Genomic DNA, 14,616 nt, shown 5'->3' with positions numbered 1-14,616 from the left:
CTCTCCAGAATCTTATCTAGTTTGTCTTTCAACCACTTTGGTTGCCTAGGGTAGCACCAAAGATAACTGCAAATCTGTACAGTAGCTGCTCATTCTAGTGTATTTATGCATGGGAGTGTAAATATAGCTATCACCCAGATGTTTGCAACCATTAATTAATTTCCGGTTTTGGTTAATGAGAGATGCTATCTCAGTTATACAGCAGCAGCCTTGACTCAGCACTTGGGGGAAGGGGAGAGAGATTGTGCTTATTAATTTTCTTCGAAGGTCAGTAAAGTGACACCCCGGAAACGTTCTGTGTTGTAACACCTAGCTCTGGTAAGCAAGGTACGGCGGCAACGAGCTGTCTCATCAAGAAGACTGCAAGGAGAGTACATTCGATAGTCACAAACTCCAAATGGGGATGCCTCGTATTAGCGAGCGAGCGTACAGAGAACCGAACGAAGCCATGCAATGAGCTTCAGGGTTAACACGCTCCATTTGAGAGACTGCATTCTGCAATCGGTGGAAAATACGAGGAGCATTTAAAATTGGTTTATTTTTTAAGCAATTACAAATAATGTAGCCATTTAAAGAGAACATTCAGACTAGAGGGAAACCACAGTCTCTAATGCCTACAGCATAGGACTAGGAGTCAGGAGATCTGGATTCGAATCCCAGCTCTGGTATAAGCATCCTGTGTGACTTTAGGTAAGTCTTTTAATCTTTCTGTGCCTCAGTTTCTCCATTTATAAAACAGTGATAATAATTGCACACCTCGAAGGCTGCAAGGTTTTGAGATCCTCAGATGAATCTCTCTCCAGAAGTATAAAATATTACTATGTTGAATTAAACTATTTGCTCCTTGAAAATAATTTCACACCTTTTATGTGGCAACTCAGGTGACAATTCCCACAGAGCTGTGATATTTACCTTAAACAGTTGAGTTCCCACCTTCCTTATCAGTAGAAGTTCAGTGATCAAAGAAACAGACTCCTAGTTCTAACTTCCAGTTCACCAACCTACAACTAAGCAGAATAACAAGTCTCTGATAACACTCTTTAAATAGCATGATTTGGGGGCAGGAAGAGTATTAATAAGGGTGTAAAGTCTGACTCATTTACTCCATGCAAGCTTTTGCCAATTTAAAAATCTGATGATTTGCATCTAGTTATCCATCAAGACACTGTAAAACCCCCTCCTTCCAGCCAAGCCTCACAAATGGAGATTTTCAGTCCACCTGCTGGGAGCAGATGTCACAAATAAGCCCCCCTGTATAAACTTTTCCATGCCCCTGTAATTGTGAAAGTGAAAAACAGCCTCCTTCTGTCTTTCCACCCTTGTGTTAATGGCACTCCCCCCTTTGGAGGGTGCTTGATGAGTGCTCTTGAGATCTTGCTTTAGCAGAAACCAGGCCAGATACTAACCACTCAGTCCACAGGAAGGGGAAAAACCACAAGTGCTCCATCTTCTAGGTTGGAAGGGGGGGGAGGGGCAAAGAGGGAGAAGAGAGATTGGCATGACCTATTCCTCTAGTGTCCGGTGTTACAACCATAAAAATGCCATTCAAACAGAGAATTTCCCCCATGCTGCCCGTTCAATGGGCCGTGGTTAGGTCTCAGACTTCAAAAATCCCACACATGCTGCAGTACTGGGATCTGAGTGAGGCGACTTGATAAATAATATGAGAAAACCCCCATGTCTGCAGTGATTTATTTCAGTGACAGCATATTGCCCCATTCTCTGTGTCCCAGCAAAGACCCTGATTCCCAAAGGCTGAGCCTTTCTACTTTTAATTAGTCTAATAAAAGGGTAAGATGATCTCCAAGTTCAAATATGTACCACTCGCACGAACTGCACAGCAGGATCAACGTGGCTGAGGTCAAGACAGGACTCTGAATGGTGGTGCCTGGTTTTGCATCCCCTCTTCCTCAAATAGCCACAGTATTTCATTGCTATTAATAAAATAATAATACTAATAAATAGTATTTCAAATACCCATCTTGTATCCAAAAAATCTTGGCTAACTTTGGCTGCATCCTGCAACCTTGATTCACAGAAGTAGGCCCATTGATGTCAAGGCTATTCTCAAGAGTAAGAGGTGCAGGATCAGAACCTGTTGTACAGACACACAAATTCCAGAAGTGGTCCCCAAATTTTTCCCCACACGTCCCATAGCTATTTCTGTCACCACTGCGCAAGGGTATTTATCTGAGTATTCGGTTAGTTCTAATGGAACCTCTGCTTTACAAGACTAAACACTTCATTATTACAGGGTATTTCTCTTGGTGAGTGGAAACACACATGGAAAGTAAGCAGATGCATTGCCCTCAATTCATATTCTCCATCACCCATGATGTTATTTAGTTATTTTAAACAAAGCCTGCTTCTGATCTTAGTTATGGTGTTGTAAAGCTACTGGTGTAAATCCAGAGTAACTGAGACCAGAATCTGCCCCAGAGTGTTTTGCCACCAGGAAAATGTTTGAAAGTTTAAGATGGTGAACAACATAAAAGCCACATATCATTCTGGCTCCAACACAAATAGACAGGGATGTTTTCTTTAGCAACTTTATTTTGGCGCTAGAGAGATATGTAGACCATTCCCTGTGTATTGTGAAAATAGTAACAGTAAGATAATAAAAATCAAAAGGATTTGTTAGCCATAACTGGCAGTTACCCTGATCACAGGCGGCTATTGTTCCCATGTTTAACCTCTGCTAGTCAGTTTAAAAGCAAATCACCAGCAGGGCTTGAAAAAAGTGACACACACTAGCCAGTCCCCAACAAGATGCTTTCCCCGACCATCGGCAAAACGATTCATTGCTGTCTTCCTAAATCTACAGGCTGCTCCAGTGCCTCCGATACAGCTCATAGGTTTGCCAGGCTGCAGAAGAGCAAAATTAACAAGACACTGCTCAGTTTCATGCTGCTAACTCCGAACACTTGGGGAAGCAACCCCAAGTTCTAACCATTCAAGAAGGGAGAAGCGCGTCTGGCTGGAGCAGTTTTTAAATCACTCAAGTTTTTGAAACTTGTGAACCAACATTTTCCAATATGTCCCAAAGGCACGTTTGGTATGGAAGTCACTGTTTGACAGTCAGTAGTAAATAAGGGTACGTCTACCCAACAATTGGACGCCCGCAGCTGGCCCGTGCCAGTCGACTCGGGCTCGCAGGGCTGTTTCACTGCTGTGTAGACCTCCGGGACCCTCCCACCTTGCGGAGTCCTAGAGCCCAGGCTCCAACCCAGGCCCGGAAGTCTACTCAACAATGAAGCAGCCCTAGCACAGTGGGCCCGTTTTGGCTGGCACGGGTGTCTAGTTACTGTGTAGACGTACCCTGAGAGATTATCTATGTGAGGACAGAATTGTAATTTTAAAGGATTTTTTTTTAAATACTCACCTAACTCAAAAACTAAATTAAAATTAAGGGAAAACGTAAGCTAAATATCAGGAAACATTTCCTGAAAGGAAGATGCATGCGCCTGTGCAAAAGTCTCTCAAGGGAAAGTGGGGGAAGCTCTGTTGCTTGGAACTGTTAAAGTTCAGCTGACACAACATGAGGAAGACTGCATTGACTCATCCAACATGGACAGGAACAGGAATAAGAACACTGGCTGATCTAATGAGTCTTTTCCATCTCTAGCTTTTATGAGGAATGGCTCAACTGATGTTGTTGAAACTATCCGACACACAAATAAACACCTTTGGACTGAGAATAAACAAGAAAATCTTTGGAGGAAGTTATGAGAAAGTGGAAGTCAAATCTGAATGCAATGTGCCCTGCTCATCCTACAGGATGTTTCTTTGGCAATGGGAACAAGGGAAATCTGCAATCTGGCAGGAAAAGTGACTCCCTCAAAGCTGGTTAATATTACAGCGCTGGTTACATTTTAAAACAGCAGCTTGACGCTTTGTGGCCTGTACCTTCAGAATCCTATAAACAGCTTTTGATTTTCAACAGTCTTGTTGAAGATCGCCCTTAAAAGGAGCTAACAACCCTTATTAAAAATAGCACAGTAATAGACCACAATATTACAGCAGCAAACATTACTAGAGAACCATGTGTATCTTTTTAAGACAGAGGTAGCAGGGAAAGGAGCCAACCCACTGCACTGAATATGATGGAGGGCCCAAGTTAAAAATTAAATATTCTAAATTCATAGCTTACTTATTTCGCTCTACGTCACTGGAAGATTTTAAAAAAAAAATCGCTCACACACAGAAAACAAATTGTCTATTTAAATGGGCGCTGAACAAACAAAGCAACAGACGCCAAGGAAAAACACAAGGAGAGATAAGCCACCAAATGTCACTTTCTTACACAATTACTTTTGACTCCATCTCTCATCTGCCAGGCATATCTGTTTCCCGGGAGACCTGCAGTGCAGGGGATATGCCAAGGCAGGATTTCCATAGGTTCATGGACATTTGTATGTAATTTAGAATTATAAACAGATCCTTTCAAACAAAAAAAACAAACCCGTAGTACTGCCTGACAAATGAATTTGGTGGAAGATATCAGACTGATGGCCCTGTTTATCCTGAAATAGCAACAGCTCAGAGATGAGAGAAAACTTCTCCATACTGCCCTGTGGCCTGCCTCAGCCCAGGAGCATCTATTCCAGAGGCAAAAAGGGAATTCAGTCTCCAGGCTCATCCACTCCTTTTTCTCTCTGTTGTGACTGACAAGGAGCAACCCATATTGCCAACTGACAGCAGCTGTGTTTTGCGGACACATCTCTGCTATTAAATGGACTAAGGCCACTAAGTTGCTTCACCTCGTTCAATGACAACCCAACAATGCAATGTTCAATCCCAACCAGCAGGGCACAGAAAATCCAATAGCCCAGGGAGAGAAAAGGAGGCTTTCCTGAGCGAGAACCATCCACTTCCACAGAATTTAAACTTAGGCATAACCTGCCTTTGTGTTGCTAACTTACCCTTTCAGATGTGAAAACAACGTAGTGCTGTCTTCCCAAATCTACAGGCTGCTCCCGTGCCTCTGCTTCAGCTCACAGCTTTGCCAGGCTGCAGAAGAGAAAAATTGACATGATGCTGCTCAGTTTCACACTGCTACTGGGAACACTGAGGACATGTCAGTTTCACACTGCTGGAATCGGCAAAGATATGAGCAATAAATAGCACTGGAGCTATTCACTCAGGATGACGACTATCTGCCTCTGGGTACATTTTTCAAGCTTCGCCTCATAGACTGGATTCAAATCAGAGGGACCTGAAAGAGCAAAGCTTCATGTTCTGCTATCAACATCTGAGCCACCAGCATCTCCCAATGCCCCCCTGGACAATGATTTTTGCAATCTTGTTCCCTTTCCACTGGCAGATGATTTATCATCCTAAAGTTTGATCTAGGGCAGTGAAGAAATGTCAGTCTGTGTTATTTACTTCTTCCCAGGGCCCAAAATGTCCGAAGCATCGCACATCACAGCTAAAACACCATGATCCCTACCAACAGAAGCTTACAAACTCCTTTCAGACATAAGCCAAAGGAAAAAGGAAGGACAGACTGGGGTGACATCTATAACATAACTCTTAAATGGGGGGGGGGGAACACTCAGTCTTCCATCCAACAAGGGCAGCTTCTGCTGGCTCCATGCCTAGGCTACACAAACCCCTTAAAGAATAGGTATTAAATTATCCACCTACCCAATGCACCTTAGCTGCCCCTCTTACTAGACCCATATTTTTATCCTTCATTCTTCACAGATGTCCCATGATCATGTTTCAATCCCTGTAAATTATTTAGATCAGATATGAGGAATCGGAGACATCAGAGACAGAAAAGATGCACTAGCCCATCCCCTGGGGACCAGGGCTAGATGACTCCCTGAGTTACGGTGTCAAACACTTAGTTCAATCTAGCTATGAGTCCCAGGAAACTTCACTTCTACATCTTTCTTTAGGAAACTATTTCATAGTAATAGCTTTCCCCATTAACAAGTTCCCTCTGTTATTTCACTTAAGTTTTGCTTGTTTTATTTTCATCCCATTACTCCTGTTTATACTCCTTGGGCCATATTCCATTGAGTCCTTGGAAGTGATATACTATCATCAGTATATGATATATATGATACTATATGATATATATCACCAGTCAAACATCTGGGGCAAGATTTTCAAAGATAACTAGCAATTTGGGGTGCTATCCTGGAGACACCTTAAAGGGGGGCCTGGTTTTCAGAGAATTGGTGCTCAACACTTTCTGAAAAGTGGCCACCCAAAATAGGGGCATGCAAAACCACCAGTCACTTTTGAATGTCTCAACCCTTAAAGTAAAATTTTGTCACTAACTGCCTCCTTTCTTTCCCCACCCTGAAGCCTGGTCAAGTGAGGCATTCAGCACATGAGTATCTAGGAACAGTCAGGCCACCAGCTGCTGCTTTTCCATCAGCATTACAGAACCAGAAGAAAGAACTGAACTGCATAAGACACTCAGACAGATGCAGTTCATCGGATTGGATGGCACTGAACCGCCCACATATCCAGTGACGTTGGGAAGACACAAAACAAAAGTCCATCCGTAGCACCATAACTGAAGAGGCTGCATCTGCAAACCTACCGCGAGCTGCATCTCGCCCCAGTAACGGAGATACGCCATCAACAGAACTTTTCATGCTTCCACACTGCACAGAATCCACCTTCTTGCATCCCCCTTGTGAGATTAGACCTGGGAGTCGCCAAAACTTCCTTCCATTACGCACAGCTTCAAGCAGACGTCAAACTGTTACTGTCATTAGACTGTACAGTTCCTTCGGAGATCTACTGAACGTATGCAATTTTGGTTTAAGGCTAACGTTCAAAAGAGCATCCCTATTCAGGAATGCACTTAAGGCACATGCTTAACTTTAAGCATTTGCTTAAACCCCATTGAAGTCAATGGGACTTAAGTACATGTTCGGAGTTAAGCACGTGCTTAAGTAATTACAGCGAAGTCCTCATTCTAAAAAATAAGCGGCTCCACTGTAAGTAACATGATAAGACATCAAGTAGCCTAATTAAAAATAAAACTGTAGTTGGCTAATAATTCATGCTGGTAACTAAGCACTAACGACTGAGGTGCAAGAAATTTTAAGGCAACAGATGTGATAGGCCTAGGGATCAACAAGGTTTTAGGGGCCATCAACCACCAGAGAACACCTAGCACTCAGCTAGTTATTGGTTTTTATAAGATGAGCATGGAAAATGGACCGTGCGTTTTCAATGGGAGCTGGATGAGAAGTGGGGAACATTTCCCTGTGTTTTCCTTTTCACTGAAGATTTGCTTTGATAGACATTGTCTAAGGGGCTTAAAACAGGAAAAACTGATGCAAGGGACAGATGGAAAGGATATGGGAGTGGACGCCCCATGGAAACATCACTGGGGTACTGGTACCATCCTAGGGAGCAGCCTAAAGCCTTCTCAACTGTGGTTATTTGCCCAATTCCTGCCATCAGCGTAGCTGCACCACTGCAATCCCCTAGCATAGAAAAGGTAAGCCAGTACTGGTGTACTCTGCTCGAAATGGGTAAACTGCACTGTGGGCTGCTGTGGCCTGCAAAGGTGTTTCAATGACCCTACAGTTGCCCAGTGGCTCAGAACTTTTGAGCCACAGGGATTCTCACCCCATCATACACTAGGAACAAGGACTTAAGGTGGGATAGCATGGAGTGAAAACATCCTGTATGTTAGCTAGAACAGCTTTAATCATCTCATCACATGAATGTGCTGGTGTCTCTAAACGTCTGACTGCCAGAAGAGGGGACTGGGCAATAGGGGATAAGTCACTCTCTGTTGCTGTTCATTTCCTCTGAAGCATCTAGCACTGGCCACCGTTGGAAGACAGGATACTGGGCTAGATGGACCATTGATCTGACCCAGTATGGCCATTCTTATGTGCTGTTCTGCTTCACAAAGTGACTCTAAATAAGATGCTGTGGGTTGCATGTTTACTGTGCCTCAGTGCATATCACTGAGAATATCAACCATAAAATGATGGTTTTTCTAACGGCCAGTCCTGCAAACTAAATCTGGGAACTGAGAGTCAAGCTGTGATCTTTTCTGCTCAAGCACCACCACCAAAAACCTACCCTCAACTGAAGTGAATTACAGGCAAAGGCCACTAACGTATCAGTAATACTCAACTGAATACTTACTACTGGTGCTGATTCAGAAGCCACAGAGAATTTATTGTCTTTCAAGATCAGAGAGTGCACGGTTGGCAGTTAAAGGGAAAACACACTTTTTTTTTTTTTTTTTTTGATAAATTGAGCAAATTTGATCTTGAAATACAACAACGACCAGATCTTCAACTGGTGTAACTTGGCATGAGCCCACTGAAATTAACGAAACAACACCACTTTACACCAGCTGAGGATCTAAGCCCTAATCATGCAACTTCACAGTGCCCATATTCTAAGGTACAACTTCACTTTATATAAGTGACAAGTAATTTCCGAGTGATAAGACAGTGGTTACGCAAAGGGCCTGTCCTCAAAGAGCACCAGGCTGTGTGGCTGTGGATGGAGGGACAGCACCATCTCTCCTAGTGAAAGAAGCTGCAATCTGATTGTAATTTATCACAAGCCTATGACTAGTCTGAACCCAGACTATGGAATTAGGCCTAAGAACAAAGGGCATTCAGAGCCTCTCATATGGATGCTCACTAATCCTCTGTCAGAACATTACCTCAGGGGATAAACACTTGGCTATGCTGCAGCTATTGCTCAAGAAGTGGAAGGCAGCCAGGCTCTGGCCGAATGACTGGGGCTCAGCACATTTTGGTATCACTGGGCCCAGAGGTTGTAGTGAGTCAGTGTTGCCCTGTGAGGTAACGCTGAGTGAAGAAACTCTGCAGCAGGGGTTCACAGCCTGGGGGCTGCAAACAGGTGGTCGCGAGCACTCTGCCCGTGCCATATTGCTAAATGGGAAGGGGACCCCAGCTGCTTACTGAGAGGAGGGTTGTGGGGGCAGAAGGATTCCTGGTATGGAAAAGGCTGGGAACTGAGAAGGCTGTGTCGGTTTCTCAGAAGGGGCAGGCTACAGGTTCCCAGCTGGAAGTCAGGGGAGATTCTGGGGTGATGAGGTCTCCTTTGGGTTTATAATCCAATCTAACCAAGACCTCCCACCAAGGGAGGATTTCCTGACTCTTCAAGGATTTGAGTAGCTGTTGCTTTAGGACAATTTACCTACCAGAAGCTTTGTCCCTCTGACACCAGGAATGATTTTATCCAGCAGCCAAGAAAAAGGAACAGGGTGAAGAATATCAGGGCACTGACCATGGCAACAGAGCAGGGCCTTTTGGCAGTCAGACAGTTTTGGCCTGCAGCCATACCACCAAGGGCTGTGATCTTGTCAGATCTCACCAGGTGCTGCAGGAAGCAGTCTTGTTGATTTAACAGGTAGTACTTTTCCCTTTGACTTAGAAGTGAACCAGGCCCCAGCATGGTGCCAGGGGGCGCTATACTATGGGAAGTGCAGCCTTTCAGAGGAGACGTAAAGCTAAGGGCCTGCTCACACATGATCGTTACATAACCGATGGGAGCTTCTGAAAGAATAGGGCTTCTAACCATGCTATCCCTGATCAAATTCTCTTTGGCTTGAAAAGGTAACAGAAGACTAAAAGGACTACAATAAGAAAGGGTGAATCCACGTGTCCCCATAATGCTGTGCCCATCGTGAGCTTTGGAAAGAGGCACTGAGGTCTTTGCTGTGGACCTGAGATTGCCCTACCACTAGGCTTGACAGGATTAGATTTTTACTGGTAGATACTGGTCAACATTGATTTCACTGTGCTCACACACACACACCGGCAAACAAATATTTCCATCAATTATAATTGAAATTTATACATACAAAGTAAAAAACCGGTTCCTTGAAAACAGAGTCCCACCTTAATATGTATACAACGTGTTATAATGAATCTGCAGAAAGCATGCATTGGCAACTCTTCTAAACCAGCCAGCTTTAACTTTTCGAATCTCGAAATCGACTGTCCTTAAATAATTATTGTATGAGCCCCATCCATAATTTCCCTCAACTGTGAAAACTGAAATTGGTGAAAACAGGATAAATCCTTAATACCCATAATGTCGCACACCTGTGAATATTTAAATCGATACAAATTGAAACAAATGAATCACAACAAACATAGCTATCAAAAATATACAAAAAAGAAAAAGAAAAAGAGAAATCTAATTCTGCCAAGTCCACTTAGAAGGAACATGTTTACCACTACTTTCCTTCCTTGTTTACACTTCCCACCCCCATCGCCCACAACAGCTGATGCAAAACCTTGACTCACACGTTCTATTGACCTACACTCCTTGTTCCACGCCAGCGCTGTCCCACACAGCAACTTTATGCAAGGAAGAACAATGCCTCTGAGCTGGGTGACAAGGCCTCTCTCTGATTCAGTAAAGCCCTTGATAAGAAATGTCATCCCTTCACCGAGTAATTTTAGCCAGTCAGATAAGAATCTCTATCAGGCTTAAACATATGGCTAACTGCAGAGCACACAGCAAACGAGCAGGGTAATTTATTTGCTTTGTGTTAAGGGCACCCCCGGACCAAGAAAAGCTGATTCAATACTCTAAATTACACTCCATTCTTATTTGGAGGCCTGGTATATGCTCATGCTGGCAGTGATACAAGCTTGTCTCGATGGCTAAACAGAATCCCCTGTCCTGTACCTCCTCTCCTCTGAGCATAAAGCTACTAAGGAGACAATGGTAACCATATGAATAATAAAACACGGCGCCTTAATGGTGTTATACACATTCCTGCCCTAGTTAGCAAATAAGTAATACTTACAACTTGTAAAGCTCTGTTCACCCAAAGCTCTCACAGCACTTTATAAAAAGGTGGGTAAGTTTTATCTTCATTTACAAAAGGGGCCAACTGAGAGGTTAAGTGACAAGGTCACACGGTGAGTCAGTAGCAGAGCCAGGAAGAGCTCTCCTGCTTTGTGAGACCAGAACCACACTTTAAAATTAAAGTTTTATAGCACCACGGGCGTAGGATACTTAAACATTTTCAGTGCCACGTATAACTTAGTACCCATTACTTTGGTCTACTGGGCCAGAACACAGGGCCAGATGCTGTCCTTTCAACAAGGCTACTCACAGAGTAAGGTGCTACTCAGTATAAGGTGGCAGCATCTGACCCACGATGGCCACACAAGCACATTCATAAGAAGCACTTAAAGTTCTTATTCTCGCTCTTTTTAACAGACATGCCTATCATTTAAAAAGTCCGAATGCTTTTGTTCTTTAAACATGGGGCAGTTCATTCCCAGCCTGAGAGCTGGCATGCCGAGTTTCATTCCGAAATTGACTTTTACAGCTGAGTCATAAACCACTGAAGCTGGGTTTACAAGGAAGTGGATTGATCTGGCGTTTGGAAATGGGAGACGGAGCCTTTCATCTCTTGGATTCAAACCCAGTCCAGGAGAGAAAGAAGCATGTTTGTTTTTTAAACTATTTGCCGGCTATTCATTGATGTACGTGAAATGAGTATGTGGTATCAAGGAATGTGAGGAAGTCTGTGGCAAAGCAGGGAACTGAACAGAGGTCTCCCAAACCCTAGTCTGGTGCCCTACCCACTTGAAGGTATGTCTACACTGCAATTAAACACCCCCAGCTGACCCCGCCAGCTGGATCGAGCTCAGGGGATGTTTAATTGTGGTGTAGATGTTCAGGCTCAGGCTGTAGCCCAAGCTCTGGGACCCTCCTGCCTCGCCCTCGAGCTCGGCCCTGGCATTTTTCTAGCATGCTGAGGGGCCTCAGAAAGAAAAAAGGTTGAGAACCCGGCGTTAGATTATAAAAAGTGACAATTAATCCTCTAATGTAGTTTGTTCTATTGGTTTTTTTTCTTGCATTTCTTCTCTCACAGCTTTGGACAATGTGATGGATTACTCAGTTTCACTTTTGTTATTCTAGTTGCTTTGAAAATTGCATTAGCACAAGGCTGCAGTGTTTTGGGTGCAAATAATGCCGGGGAATATTTGAGGGACATTCCCTCCTCTCCAAAAAATATTATTTCTACTGGAATAAAATAAAATCATGGACTCTGTTCTGTTTGTGAAAAACTTACTTTTACCAGATTTAACTACATGGACCCATTGGACTGGATGATTTTTACAGAAACGCCGCTACCATCGCTGCTGGCCCATGGCAATTTCCAGATTTACCTTGTGCAGGTGGGTACATCCAACCGGAAGGAGAGCAAACCAGAAAAGACAGTGCAACAGAGATTGTAGGAAGCTGGGGAAACCACTCAGGTAAAAAGCAAGCATTTGTACACGGCATCATTTACTCTTTTGATGCCTCGGTTTTGTTTTGTTTTTTACCTGCAGATCCTCATGTAATGTGTCACCCTCATCCTCAGGAGGCCTCTTTGCAACGTAACTAGCAAGTTTTCCACCTGCAATGTCGTTCCTGAAGCATTCCATTTCTCTTGGTATGTTCCATCTCTCCTAAGGTTAGAGATATATTCCAGTCTCTTCCTCCTTTTGATTGCTCCCAACAGCAGCAAGCACTCCATTTGGTATTGCCAAGTACCCAAGATCATCTTTTCTTCATCTGTGATTATCCTTGGGATATAGAATTAAAAACCACCCGCCTTCCAAAAGCCTATTTGTTTGTGCCTTGAGAGTCCAGAATAGCTTCACAGCCAACGATGAAACAAGCCAATTCAGAGCACGCACCAACTTCGCCATCACCGTCACTGACAACCTGTGAAGAAGAGAGGATAATTTTAGGGTTTAATTTGGACAGATTGCCCCATCTTTTGGCCTCTACGTGTCATCATTAGTAATAAATAAAATAAATAATGGTACCGAACTCTTTATATAGCGCTTTTCATCAGGAGTTCTCAAAGTGATCTCACAATCCTTAACATATTTGTCCTCAACACCCTGGGAGGAAGGGCAGTGCTATTATCCCCATGCTACAAATGGGGAACTAAGGCACAGGGAGACTCAGCCCTGGTCTAACACTACACAGTTAGCTCGACATAAGACAGCTTATGTCGACCTATGTCAGTGTACACACTACAGCCCTGCTCCTGCTGATGTAAGGGCCCTACTACACTGACATCATAACTCCACCTCCATGAGAGGTGCAGGGCTTATATCGATGTAGTTAGGGCCACACAGTGTCAACGTAGACACTGCGTTACTTACATCTGCTGTTGGCGGTCTTGGGCTACTGTTGGATGTCCACTCCAAGCCCTGCTGCCCTCCAGGGTCCCAGCTCCCTGCTCAGAGGCCAGCTGCCCCCCTGGGCTCTTGGTTCCCCGCCAGGAACATGGCAGCTGATTGAACTCCGGGTGACTCCCCTTGCTCCCAGCTGGGAGCAGGAAAGCTGGAAGCCTGGGGGGGGGGGGGGGGATTTCCATTGGGGAGCTGTGCGGAGCTGAGAGCCCAGGTTCTCAGACCCCCACACTGCCCCTCTTCAGTGGGTGGAAGTGCTCCCGGGGAGGACACGCACCACCGACAGAAGAAAGGTAGTACAGACATCAGGTCAACTTAAGATTGCAATGTAGACATGCCCTAACTGAATTACCCAAGAATGTGAGGAAGTCTGTGGCAGAGCAGGGAACGGAACCCAGATCTCCCAAGCCCTAGTCCGGTGCCCTAACCACTTGAAGGTACGTCTACACTGCAATTAAACACCCCAGCTGACCCCTGCCAGCTGGATCGGGCTCAGGAGCTGTTTAATTGTGGTGTAGATGTTCAGGCTCGGGCTGCAGCCAAGCTCTGGGACCCTCCTGCCTCCCAGAGTCCCAGACCCTGGGCTTCAGCCCAAGCCCGAACAGCTACATTTCAACTGAACAGCTCCTGACCCTGATCCAGCTGGCAGGGGTCAGCCAGGGGCGTTTAATTGCAGTATAGACATACCCTTGATCTAACCAGCCTTCTGAAAACATCTTCTTCCCCAGAGAGAATGAGAACAGAATTGCCTTTACAGAACCAACAGAAGGAAAATCTTGTTCTTGTCCATAAAGCCAGCAGACAAAAGATATAACTCAGGAAGTCAGAACGTTGAGTAGGGAGGTATTTAGTTACTTGAAATGGCTTTGGTACACAGAAAAGAACATAGCTTTCTATACAAGTTGTATCCCAAAAGGCTTTCCTGAGTTGAACAGTTGACCATGCATGGTATACATTTCAGACAGTAGTGGTGTAAACACAGTGGGCTGAATCCTGTGCCGATTTACACAGTGATTGCCCAGGGTCAGTGCAGATGTTGGCCTCATTGTTTGTAGAAGTTTGATCCAATACAGAGACAGGAACAACTGCAAAATTGAGTCTGGATTTGAATCCAAATTTTCCCAAAGCTGGGAGGTGTTCGCACCTGGAGTGTCTGCTTCAACCTGTCTCCTGATCTTGCTAGGCGCGGAGGCCTACTTCAATGGGAGTGAAAGGTTCTCAGAACCTCCAGGAGCAACTTGTGCTCTGTAGCTTGTTGAATCAAGCCTATGGCAACTGAACTGAACCACTTCATCATACTGCTCATAACAAAGGGAAACCAGGAGGTACAGATGAATGAGCAAAGCTTTGTTCACAGATGATATTTTAAAGGGCTGGAGAGTTAACCAAGTGGAGAGGCACAAGAAGGCTGCTCCAGGTGGCACAA

At 44.4% G+C, this 14,616-nt stretch overlaps 1 long non-coding RNA gene across 2 annotated transcripts in view; it reads right to left on the bottom strand.

The window, feature by feature from the left end:
• LOC101946648 (uncharacterized) overlaps positions 1-14,616 on the bottom strand; it is a 224,374-nt gene that overhangs the window by 33,240 nt on the left and 176,518 nt on the right. For both annotated transcript variants that reach the window (XR_002888332.3, XR_508373.4), the window contains exon 4: positions 12,327-12,711. This is a non-coding gene — a long non-coding RNA (uncharacterized LOC101946648). The remainder of the gene's footprint in view (positions 1-12,326; positions 12,712-14,616) is intronic.

This window comes from Chrysemys picta, chromosome 2 (genome assembly GCF_011386835.1).
Source record: "Chrysemys picta bellii isolate R12L10 chromosome 2, ASM1138683v2, whole genome shotgun sequence".
Lineage (NCBI taxonomy): Eukaryota > Metazoa > Chordata > Testudines > Emydidae > Chrysemys > Chrysemys picta.
This window is presented reverse-complemented; position numbering and strand designations above follow the sequence as displayed.